General features: G+C 48.5%; 1 protein-coding gene across 1 annotated transcript in view; it reads right to left on the bottom strand.

Moving 5' to 3' along the window:
• LOC144178486 (uncharacterized) overlaps positions 1–13,058 on the bottom strand; it is a 357,015-nt gene that overhangs the window by 201,904 nt on the left and 142,053 nt on the right. The window contains exon 2 of the mRNA XM_077706398.1: positions 3,333–3,401. The gene's annotated coding sequence lies outside the window, so the exon portion shown is untranslated. The remainder of the gene's footprint in view (positions 1–3,332; positions 3,402–13,058) is intronic.

Raw genomic sequence — 13,058 nt, 5'->3', positions numbered from 1 at the left:
CGCGGCCCAGCTCCAATCCCCTCTTTTTCGCCTACCTTCTCTTTCATTCCCTGCACACCCCTTCCCCAGTGTCGAGTAGCAATCCCGGCCTGGATAACCTCTCTGCCTTTGCGTTCGCTTTTCTCCTCCCCCTCTTCACTAAAGTAAAAGTACGTAAAGACAAACCTGATGAAGACATTTACGCCGCCATGGCTAACCATTACATTACATTAGTGAAGATAAGAGAAGAAGAAGGGAGAAGGAAAATTGGCCGAGTATATCTGCTCACTTCGATGCAAATGTCGTCGAAAGACGATAGTCTTCTGCCGCCTTTGCCACGTGAAGGCATCTCGTCTCTTCACCGCCCACCTCATGCACTTTCCCTATCTTTCCATCTTCCCCCGATTAACCCGGTGGAGGCTTGAGAAAGTCAATTCAATTTTCCCGCGTTCCACTGCTCGCGCCATCTATTGAAGCCTTTTGTTACTGTTGAATTTGGTACGCTACCAAGAGGTCCAGGCTCTCGCGAGCTGTTCTTGTATTTTTGGGTTAAAGTATTTTTAAACGCGCATTTTTTGTGTGCTATTGCAATTATCAAGCAGTCATTTCTGTTCAATTAAAAGAACACTGCAGGTATCAGTTGTGCATTGATGTTTGCCTCAAATATGCCTAATGTTTTTTTCCTCAACAATGCTTACAAATATGAAGTATGTTTCCAGATTTAGTTATTCGCAAAGGTTTTGACTATTAAGCTTCTGGTTTAAGAGTTATTGTAACTTTCGGCCAGATGGCTGAATCTAGGGATTGACGGACAGACCAATATGTTAGCCCAAGAAAGACTATCGTTTTTAAAGCAATAGCGCGAGTAAAGAAGCTTCCTGTGTCTCTTTGTGGAATCAGCCATACTGAACCACCTCGACGTGAGCGTCTCAAAAGAGGTTACCAAGCCAGCACCGTGTGCGACAGTACTTTGACGAAAAGCCTGCTGTAAACTGATACCTGTATCGAGAATTCCCAACTATATCCAGAATGTACTACTATATCTAGAATGTACTACGTACACAAGTTGCAATGAAATGATGTACAGTGCTCACGGATTGAAACGCGACACTGCGAGCGCGTGGCCTGCGGTACATGCAGCGCCGCCCGTGGACGCCCATGGAAGCTAGGTGTTGCATTGTGGTATACCACGAGGATAAGAGCGTTTTATCCGTAGGCTTGCTGCTTCCGGTCGCCAATAAGCGGGGCTGTGGTCCACCGCGGTCACAGCGGTGCGCTGCGAGCCTGGAGCGCGTTTCTGCGCCGGTGGTAGCCGCCCGGCGGTCCTCGAAGCCTATTTTGCGACATCGTCTGTTCGGGCGCTCTTCTTACGCGTGCCCTTCCGATGCGACACAGATAATGTGCATGTAAGGCACAGTTACGCTTATCTGATAAAACGAACGTCTGCACGAAGGAACAGCAAACTTTACTCCATGATATAAACTAATAAAACAGGAGAGCCGACGAAGTATACTAGTGCACTGCACCACACGCGAACGTGCCTGAAATGGCGTCTTTCCTTTTTTTTTCGTTTACATCCTGGTGTAAAGTGTGCTGTTCCTTCGCACAGAAGTTTCTTTTATTCAGATGAGCATGACTGTGCATTACATGAACACTACTGCGCCGCATTGGAGGGGCACGCGTGACAAGAGCGCCCGCACACGATGTCGCGAAATCGGCTGCGCGTACAGCCGGGCGGCTACCGTCGGCGCACAAACGCGTTCCAGCGCTCCAGGCTCGCAGCGCCCCGCTGTCGCTGCAGGGAACCACAATCCCGCTCATTGGCAATCAGAAGCAGTAAGCCTACGGTCAACACGCTCTCATCCTCGCGGTATACCACAATGCAACACCTAGCTTCCATGGCAGTCCACGGGCGGCGCTGCATGTACCGCAGGCCACGCGCTCGCAGTGTCGCATTTCAATCCGTGAGAACTGTACATGAAATTATTTGCTGCTGTATTTGCGTTGGTCCGCACTGTTGTCCATGTCCAGGGGGTTGGAGCTTTGTCAAGCTGCACTAATGCAGCTCTTCTCCAACCCCCTGATGTACTTGCGCATGAAATAAACTGAATCTGAGTCTGAATCTGAAACCAGACTGGTTTATAATAAAATTTCAGTAAAAAGGGGCAGTTTAGCGCGGTTAGCGAACCGATGAAAATACGATAACCTGGTGCTAACTATGAGCTAGACAAATGGTGTGTGCCGCGTTCCGGGGTAATCAAGAACGGACCACTTCAGTGTGTAGTGTCTTGAGCGCGATATTCAATAAGCGTACGCGGAGGTCATTCGGGCAGGCTGCTTTAGAGCTGGTGAGTATGGTGATGGCCCTTTCTCCTGTTGTGGGGCCTAGCCCTATTGCTGTTTTTTTGGCGGCTTCCGTGGAGGCAGTGCGGACAGTCAAAGCGTTCAGTTCTGAAGACCTTCCCACGGCTCCCCGAAATGCAAGCAGTCTGGATCCCTCGAGGGTAACGAGGCGGCACATGCCGCGTCCCGCGCGCATACACTGCGGGTCATTACCCAAGAGGTGCACATGCTGCCTCGTGTTCGCAAGACCGAACCGCTCCCCAAGTATGCCGACGTATTGGCACATTACCGCCAAGAACAACCAACGCCCGGTGCCGCACCAATAATTGACACAGGAAAAGGTTAGCACTCTTCGGACGCCACAGACTAGTGCATGCTCCCATGTATCGTCGTCCACGTCATTTAAGTAACCCTATATCCCCCTGCACTTGCAATGTGGGCCCCTCACCCGGCACCCCGTACCATCGGCGCCAACAAGCACCCGACCTCCTCCCATGATCGCCCCTCTCTACGAGCAGTGGATGGTCTGGCCGACTCTGACCCTGATACTCAGCCAGATCTGGTGAAGAGGGCCCAGAAAGCCAGTGGAGGCCAGGACACACCAATTGAGAAGTTCCATCCTTTGGGCGCGGACCCCGAAATCCGCACCTGATTTCAGTAGTGCCCACTGCCGTCTGAACCTGAAACCAGCCCCCGATTTCAGAAATCTTTTTAAGATTTCATCAAGGAATAATTGAAAGAATGAATGATTAGCTTCGAAGCTTCAGTTTAAACGGGTCCTTAATTATCCCGTCAACCTATATATAGTGCTGCAGGTGCTCGTCAGACGACATGTTCACCGCTGCTTTGTTTGAAAATTCGGCGAAAGGCAGTCAGCCTTTCTTTCAAACAAATTGTCTAAATTAAATGTTTGGTGTGAGAGTGTCGGGATTCTGTTGCACTGCTGCCTTTTGGCACTGCCCGTGATGGCTTCTTTCTCTTTCTCTTGACAGTAATTACAACGTTCTTACCTCTAGCAGTGACGCTTGGAGCCTTTTCTTGGTTATATGCAACCTGGCGTCCAGGCCCACAGATTCATCCTGCAAACAGAGAAAGTTCGAAACGATGTCATTCCGGGCTCAGGTGTACATGTGGATTGGTAATCGTAGAGAAAAAATATTCATGTCGGTGCGCAGTGTACAATAATGACCGATCGTGCGAACAATGAACTGAGCTGGGTTCGTCAAAACACCGGCATATGGCCAACCTCAAGCATTCTAATGTGCGCTATAACATTCAGCATTGCAAAGCGTCATCTCGATTTCACTGTGGCGAAGCCGACCGGCCGGATTCTTGAAGAATGGAGAGCGAAGTGAACCGTATACGACATAAACAGCGCCAAAGAGACGTGAACAGAATTTGCGGTATTGCTAAGATTTTTTTCTTCGTACAAAATTTAATGCTATTCGCCTCGTTCTGGTGGCTACCACGTATTTAAAAATACATTAGGCACACATTAATGAACATTGCAAGCGCTCCGGTATTCTATCCTGCGATTGATCAACTCACCTTGCCCTACGCGTGCAGTTCGAGAAGCAGCTCTTTTTTGCTGCGTTATTTAGGCGGTCATTATTATGCAGCCAGAGTTTAAAAGAGTGCATTCAATTAAAGGAAATACTCTCCCCTGATGGCTAGACTGGTACATTTAAAGAAAATTGGGGGGCACCGTGACCTTTTTGGAAAAAAACGTAATGAAACTCTGAATACTGCCTCCATTATTGTTGGACCCATTTCAGCGACAGTACACCTGCCGTGAAGTGAATCAGCGGCTAATTGGTTCAGCCACTGGGCCCGATGGCGCGGCGGAAAAGAAAATTGCCAGTCGATAGGAGCTTTCACCCGCCGTTTCCCACTGCGGCGTCCCTTCGGCGACCAAATCCCGAATCTGAAAATTTTCTTCCAACCTTTCAAAGCACGCCACTCTCACAAAAAGTACAAAGTTTGACGAAAGCGGTAACTTTTCCGTCGTTTGTATTGCATTGCAACTACTTATGGTGAAACGATATTAGTCATTCTTTTGTACTGAATACCTATCAGTGGTAGGTGAAAGCCCCTGGTGTTTCTTCTCAGGTGCTCTCATAGAAAAAAGAAGGGGGGGGAGGGACGCGGCAGCTCGCCATAAACGCCGCGTAGTGCAAATGAATGACAAAAAACAGGTGACAATAGAGTAGTAGAATGAAAGAATGACGAGGAGCGGATGCAGTACCTGCGCGGAGTGGGCGGTTTCATTAACCCTCGATTTTGAAAGGCCCTCGGACATCGTCGGTAACAGACCTCATGGTTGAAGAACGAGCAACGGACTTCAAGAGAGAGAGAGAGAGGTCGCAGTCTGCATACGAGTGCAGCGACCTTAGGTGTCCTCCGGCAAAAAATTAAATAACGAAAACACATAAACGAAACGAACGGTGCGAAGGAACTCGCTTGAGTGTATACCTCACGCAGTAAACGGCGGCGAGAGCGGGAGGACATAAATGAGGGAATCACGACGAGGCGTACGGCAACCACGCGCGGTTACCTCAAAATAGGGAGGAGGGTAGCTGGAGGGTTTTCAATGAAAGCGAGGCACGCGCGATCCTTAGGAGAGGGAGGAAAGCGAAAGGGTGGAAGCAGCGCACGGCAGCTGCGGGAACAACGTCACGGAAGAAACGCTTCATCGTCCTCCGAAGGAGGCCATGATGACTGGAAAACCAGGAAGACACGCGTACGCCCTCTCCCCGGATATCTGTTGAGGGGACACGTTTTTTCGGGGCTGCAAGCAGCGCCGTGCAGCCCACCGCCATCGGCGTCTACTTCCCTGGCCTGTCTTTGACGTCGGCTCGTTCTCGACATCCCTGCTGGGAGCCTCCAGCTGGGCATTTCTTTAATGCAGCACAGAATGCCGCTTCCATATATACTTTTATTTTCATGCCTATGCAAGTGCCCACTCACGCGCTTTTAAGAGGTCGCAGCGCGGATAACAGCCTAGGGACGTGTTGCGTTGCACCTGGGGTACCGTCTTTATCGGCGTTGCAGAATGCAGACAACAACACGCTTAAAGGGGCCATGCAGATAAAATAAAAGTTTGTTTTATTCGAAAGATTTCCTGTTTTATCGTACCCGCAGCTCTTTTCTGGCAGCAAACGATGCCGTATTCACTAAGAAATTAATCAGTTTAAGATAAATTTTCATTCTCCCGCCAAATCGTGTGTTTTTGAGACGTCTGCCATGACGTCATGAAGGCGGCTATTCGAACGAACCTTTAGTGCGTCATTAAACTCTGCAGCCTTTGTTGCAGCCTTGCAACAAAGCAACGGCGGCCAACGGTTCGCAACTGAGTATAACTGAGTATACTCAGTTGCGAACCGTTGGCTGCCGTTGCTTTTGTTTTTGACCGTATTTCCTCCTGGCTTGTTTTTGTTACTGTAGAAAGTAATCGTTTCGTAAAACATGGGCTGTCCTCGACAAACAGGGTCACGTAAGACAACGTCGCTTCCGCCAATCAGCCAGTGTCGTGTAAGACCACTCCAAAGCGGCGGGCTGCTGTGCAGCTTAAATAATACCCGCCGCGGTGGCTGAGTGGCTAAGGCGTTGCGCTGCTGAGCACGAGGTCGCGGGTTCGATTCCCGGCCGCGGCAGCCGCTTTTCTGATGGAGGCGAAAAGCAAAAACACCCGTGTGCACGAGATTTCGGCGCACGTTAAAGATCCCCAGGTGGTCAAAATTAATCCGGAGCCCTCCACTACGGCGCGCCTCATCGCCTGCGTTGCGTCGGCGCGTTAAACGCTACAATCAATCAATCAATCAATGCCGCTTAAATAAACATAGTGCGCCCAGTACCAACAGCAGTGCGCTTCGGTACTTCTATGTTTACGTGTATTTGGGTAACTTTCATTGTTTTCCCCACCATTTTTACTGCTGTAAAATGAATATGCATTACATTTAGGCGCGAAAAGTTCGTTCGGCAAGCTTACAAGCCCTGCCTAATTTGCGTTTGCTTCTGCTGGCCTCAGCTACTCGTACAGCTGGGCATATGACATCATAGGTTCTGTCGCGGGAAGCTAGTGGGTCACATGGCGATTTCCTTTTTTTCCTAATTATGGGTCTCTTTTTTTTTGCCTGCTCAAAGCAGTTTTGAGCAGCTCCAAGCTGCTCCGTATTTTATTTGCAGGAGCAGCGCCGCGTTGGCTCCGGCCACCCCTTCCGGAGCCGCTGAATCGTATTTCATTTGCACCAGGGAGCAGCTCAGAGCTGCCCCAAAGTGCTCTCGCGGCTGAGGAGGAGCAGCTAGCAGACGACAGAAAGGCAAGCAGACGACGCGCAAGCAGACGACACAAGCAAAACGGCACTCGCGGTAACCTTGGTGTTTTCACTCATTCTGGCGTCAGTCGTCTACTCAGTGCAAGAATGGTGGAATTACCTGCTGTTGCTTCGCAGTTAGTGATTACAATTGACGTAAAGACGCAGGTGTGTCCGCGGTCTTTGACGAAGGCGGGGAACCGGTGTTTAACAAAGGGCACCAGGTTTTCGCGTCTGCCAGTATGTATATACAAAAGGCAACGTTTGAACAATGTCATTAAAGGGTTGTATGACCGCTCGCTGAAGCAAATGCGATGTGATTTTGCATCGGTTAGCCTCGCGTATTGGAAATTTCTCCTCAATGTACGCCACCGTTTCGTCGCAGTCACTATTTAACAGACGAGTGTATCCAAATTCGCAGGTCCGGCACCGGTTGTGGAAGGTAAACAGTTCATGACGGCCCGTCAGTACACACCTCAAAATGTGCTCAGCCGCAAGCGGAATATGCATGAAAACAGCGCCCCGTACACGCCGAAATGGCGCGTTAGCCCTCATTCCCACAGTCGTTTTTCACCCCGTCACGTCCCCGTCACGTCACCGTCTTCCGTCATGGGCGCCGTTTTTCGACCGATTTCTCGCCGAAAACGGTGTGACGGTGACGGGAGGCCGAGCTCTACGTTTCCGTCACGTCAACGAGACGGGACCATGCCACGCGTAAACCAGCTAATCAGAAAACAAGTTTTTACGGCTAAATTTAGCGAAAAGTGAGCACAAGCCATTTTCTTTACTTTTCAAACGAAACACGCTCAATCATAGCCTAAACTGATCACTAGGCAGATCAGTTTACGGAGAGCTCCAGTACGAACGCTACTCCCTTTACGTCTCCGTCGCGGTTTCTTGACGTGACGGTGCCGTGACGGAGAACGTGACGGCTGTGTGAATGACGGCTTAGGTTGCGTCGACAACGGTTCGTGACGCAACTGAGAAATTTCGTAGTTACATTGACAGCCGTTTTTTAAAAAAACTATTCGTTGTGATAGTTTGTCACCAAATAATAATTATCAGGGTTCTAACTTCGCGTTGTTGAGCGTCTGCCTGCACGATGTGCCGATCAGTGCAAACGACAAATCGTCTGCTCCTCCGCAGTTCGCCTGCCGCGGCGAATCGCTGGAGCAGCTATGAGCTGCTGCTTCACGTGACCCATACGTAACTTCCAGTTCAAGAGCTGCTTCGTAGCTGCTGCAAGCAGCTTTGAGACAGGCAAAAGAAAGAGACCAAGCTGCTTATTTGAGCGACGTGTTCGTTAAAAGTGGTGTCAGTGTGATTCTAACGAGGCAATCTATCGAATGAACCAAACTTGTGTGTCGTCTGCATGGTCCCTTCAGCGTACAGTAGCCGCGTAGCTCGTCCCGTGTACGCCGGAGCCTGCGGATTCGTCAAGCGCACTGTTCTGAGTCTTTTCAGCAGTTCTCCACCCTTGCGATCCATATGATGCGAAATGTAGGAAGTTTCACGTGCTTGTACCTAGATAGCCAAGCCGAAGTTCCTCCAGACATTTTGCTCCCATGACTACTCGACACCCTTCGAGCAAATGCGGACGTTTTTTATCGGAGAGAAAGCAGTTCTCGTCAACTTCGTGGCACTCACACTGTAGGTGGCCGTTCTGCGTGATCTGCCCACAGGGCTAACAAAACGCTGTCTGCGAACGACGGACCGGTACAAAAGTCTGTAGTATGAAAAGCTTAGTCACATTCACTGACCTCGAACGTCCAGTGCCCTAACGCCATATGCACCCCTCTCTGCGATCTGTTCGTGTCGCCTTCGTTTTTTCTGCTTTCTCATGTTTGCCCACATTCCCATTTCCCACGTACGTGACACACACACACACACACACACACACACACACACACACACACACACACACATATATATATATATATATATATATATATATATATATATATATATATATATATATATATATATATATATATATATATATATATATATTTATATATATATATATATAGGGTTTGGAAATGAGGGGCTCGTTAGGAAAATACAGAAAGAAATGTCGGCAGTCTACAACGCCAAAGAAGGCAAAGGGGAGGTTTTGGTGGGTCATAGACAGAGATAAAGAATTTTTTTAGTCGAAAAGAAAGTGGTGAAAGAATGCCCGCCGGGTATTTTTCTTTTCGACTTTATTTTCGACTCAAAAAATTCTTTATCTCTTTCTAAGACCCACCACAACCTCCCCTTTGCTTTCCGAGGTTTTCTTGACTGCAAACCCTTATTTTCTGTCTTATTTCACGGAGCCCCTCATTTCCCATTTTCTGATTCGATATATAGTCGACTTCACCTCTGTCCTCCAGTCGAAACACGTCAGTCAACCATTTTCTCATATATGTATATATACGGAGGACCAGTCTTGATCGGGTTATCCCTGCCCCCCCCCCCCCCCCCCCCCCCCACACACGCACTCACACACACATCGTAAAGCATTTGCGCGTCAGGTGTCAACTTAATAAGGGCACATATGGAACACGTTGATTTCGAACGCTGTTGTAACTTCACTCCGAGTGGAAGCGGAATGCCAACATCTGTTGTGCACTACAAAACGTTGAAGTTCGCGCATATTGATTTCCCACCCTCCGCTAGGCGGGCATTCGGCTATTTAAACAAGCGAACGAGCGTGAAGAAGCAGTGCAACTTGCTAGGAAGTTGATCCAATTTGAAGGTTGGGAAAAACCAGTGAGAAAATATCTAAATGCGAATATTCCGATTCCGTACGAAATAATTCTACGTGGTTACGCGTATAGTGGGGCGTTGTGTGAATTTGGCGCTAGACCTTTGATGTAGCTGGCATGGAGCCCTTTCTTATCGTTCTTTTTTATTTCCCCACTGATCACAACGACATCCCTCCCTGCACATTTCCATTTATGTCACCACTTACGCGCAAGGTCTTGCTACCAGGAACGGTCCCCAAAAAGATGTCAGTTTCCTATTATATGTTATTATCGCTGCTCAGTCCAAGCTACAGTTTCACTCGTTAAGACGGGTGAAAAGCCATCGTTCTCAAATCTGGATTTTTTTTTTTTTTACTGTTGCCATCTATAGTTTGAGATATTTGGAGCAGTCCCATTCACTCAGCGCAGCAAGTTTTGGACCCTCTCCTAGACTACAAACCTTGCATGGCGCACTAGGCGAAACACAATCAGGGTATGCGACTTCCGTAAACCGTAACGGTGTGACACCTTGAGATGAAGGGGGTCCGCTACGGCTGTAGCAGCGACATAATACGCTGCTCTCACTCGAGCAGTTCCTATCACCTAAGCGCATTCGAGAGAGAGAGATAGAGAGAAAGATAGAGAGAGAGATAGAGAGAGAGAGAGAGAGAGAGGGGGGGGGGTGGGGAGGGAGGGAGGGAGGGAGGGAGCTTGGAGCGTTTGTTACGGCACGATAAAACGCGGCGGCATTTTTGACGCCGTTTGACACCGGCGCGCGCGAAGGCGTCCGCTAGCTGCGTATACGCAAGCAAGAACAGAGTCGTTGACCCACGCTCCAAAATCACCCCTGCTAAAGAAACCACGGCGCCGTTCATGGCCGAGCTTCCGCGTCTCGTCCGTCCCTCTCGCGGCCTCCTTCCATGCGGGGTCTTCTTTTCTGACGTTTCTTTAAGAACTCCGCAACAGCCTGCAGCGTCCGCGAGTATTCACAATTCTTTGCCGCCGCTAAAGACGTACTCGTCTCTCGAGGGCAAAATCTCCATCGGTCGGCCTTCGGCCGTTTTGAGAAAGGAAACCGGCAAACAGAAACAAAAATAGAACTAAAACGAACGGCGAAATGCTCTTTTCCGGCTCTTTCATGCCAAGGCGTCTTTATCCCTCTAGTCCTTTAGGGGGTGCTCTTTAGTCTTATTTCATTTTGATCTTTTCTTTTAGCTGCTCTGTCCTCACGATCGTATTACGAAACGCGCAAAACTCCGAATAAAGCCACTCTAAAGCATTCCGATGATCTTTCGCTGGATTAAGTCATAACGTATTGTATTCCCCAAACAATCGTCGGAGTAGTTTCAAAAGCAAATCACTTTCCATTTCCCGTAATTAAAGCCAAACACAATAATTCTATACGTGGTCTTCTTACTCTCTGCTTTCTGTCGTTGTGTTTGTTGGGTTTACCGCTCAAATGCACCACCATCACATCCCCGCGCAACCCCGCCTCACCTTTTTGTTATAGCTCCTCTACGAGTCTGAAAATAAACTTCAAAATCTCCCCCCCCCCTTCCCCCTAAGAAAAGATAGAACAGAATAAGCTGGGGAAAAAAGCGCCAAATAGGTGTCTCGTAGAATCGAGGGCCCCCCATGTCACAGCGTTTAAAGTATCCGTATTTACAAGCTGTCGGGAGCGTCAAATGCCGTTCCCTCGGCGAGGGCGGACTTCGGGGTGACCGGCGCCTGGCACGTAGTGACCCCTGAGGGACCCGCCCCGTCGACCTGGGCATGACAGGCGACCGTTCCACTGAAAAGAGGGATGGAAAGCTGCGCCTCGCACGGCTTATATATACCGGTCCGCATAATCTCGCCCATATATAATGCAGGCCTGAAGATAAAGCGGACACATTTCATTTGTTAAATATTTTTCACGTGTCCGTGTCTTTACTTACATAGTGTATATATACATATATATATATATATATATATATATATATATATATATATATATATATATGTATATATATATATATATATATATATATATATATATATATATATATATATATATATATATATATATTAGGTAAGTAGAGACAGAGACACACGAGAAAGACATAAAAATAAAAATTTACTGACGTTTCAGGAAGGGGACTTCCTTTCTTCAGAGAAAGGCAGTCTGAAGAAAGGAATTCCTGTTCTTGAAACGTCAGTAAAAATTTATTTTGATGTCTTGCTCATGTGTCTCTGCCTCTACTTACCTTATTTTTTCGCGTGCTCTTTGTGAGATTTTGTTTCCAGACTATTATATATATATATATATATATATATATATATATATATATATATATATATATATATATATATATATAGTTACGGGGCGGCAAGCCAGAGGTGAGGCGAAAGATTCGATGGGGTGAAGCGATCTATTTACATTATTTACAAGCGGCAGACTCCGATCAGTCTGGTCACCCGCCTTTTCCTCGTTGTCTTCGATGGTGGGCTATGTCACCATGGGGCATTGTCCACCGGTACCGTGACACTACCCCTCCGCGCTAAGACGACCGTCCCGGTCGAGACCACAGGAATACGGCTCCGGGGCGTTGCCCTTGATTCCTTTCGCCTGCAAGGGTCTGGGTCGGCAGCTCGATGTTGTCTTAGTAGCGCTCGAGTGCAAGCCGCAGGGGTTCACGCCTTTGCTGATGCGTTGAGCGCAACTGCAGAAAACGGGTGCTGTGCGGTTGGGGGTGCCTGCATGACGTTCAGCTTTGTGATTGGGGCATCCTAATCAGGTAGCTCCAGGCAGGTCCTGGTCTACAGCTGTTGCACCAGTGCCTCCATTTCTTCGCGGCGAAGTTTTCCCGTCGCGGAGAATTCGTCGGAAGTAACTAGCAACGAGGTCAATGATGTCGACGCGCAGCCGGAAAGTTTTGACGTCGATAGCTGTGGTGAGGATGAAATTGGATGAGTATATACAGTGAAGTCCTTGCCGGCACGGACGATGGAGATGGTCACGATGAGCACCGGCCCCGGAACAGCTGTGACCACCACCGACCCCAAGAAGCAGCGTCCAAAGCCCTCGGAGAAGCGCCGGAGATCTGGGCGGGGGAACGTCGTCGGCTCTACGTCTGGTCGTGGCTGGTAAGTTCGTCTGGTCTCGGCGGGGCATGGGCAGGGGACACGGTGCTGGGGAATAGTCGTGTCCATGGCTCACCGGGGCAGGGGCGGGCCGACGCTTCCCAAGAACGAGGACGAGACCGCTTCATGAGCCGCGACGGGGTGAAGCTCGGGGCGGAGACGGGACTGAACCCCGCACACTCCACCAAAATGTTGCGGGGCGGCAAGGCAGAGGTGAGGCGAACGATGGGATGGATGAAGCGATCTATTTACATTATTTACAAGCGGCAATGGCAGACTGCGATCACTCTGGTCACCCGCCTTTTCCTCGTTGTCTTCGATGATGGGCTATGTCACCATGGAGCATTGTTCATCGCTCCTGTGACAATATATATATATATATATATATATATATATATATATATATATATATATATATATATATATATATATATATATATATATATATAATAGGATTTGCAAATGGGCTCGTTAGGAAATACAGAAAGAAATGCCGGCAGTTTACAACGCCAAAGAAGGCATAGGGGAATGGTTAGACTATTTTTGCCGTTAGTGGCGTTACATTTTTCTTATT

The sequence above is a fragment of the Haemaphysalis longicornis genome, unplaced genomic scaffold (assembly GCF_048455015.1).
Source record: "Haemaphysalis longicornis isolate Haplotype H1 unplaced genomic scaffold, Haemaphysalis longicornis Haplotype H1 scaffold_1, whole genome shotgun sequence".
NCBI classification, from domain to species: domain Eukaryota; kingdom Metazoa; phylum Arthropoda; class Arachnida; order Ixodida; family Ixodidae; genus Haemaphysalis; species Haemaphysalis longicornis.
Note: the sequence above shows the minus strand (reverse complement) of the source record. Positions and strands in the feature narration are given on the sequence as shown.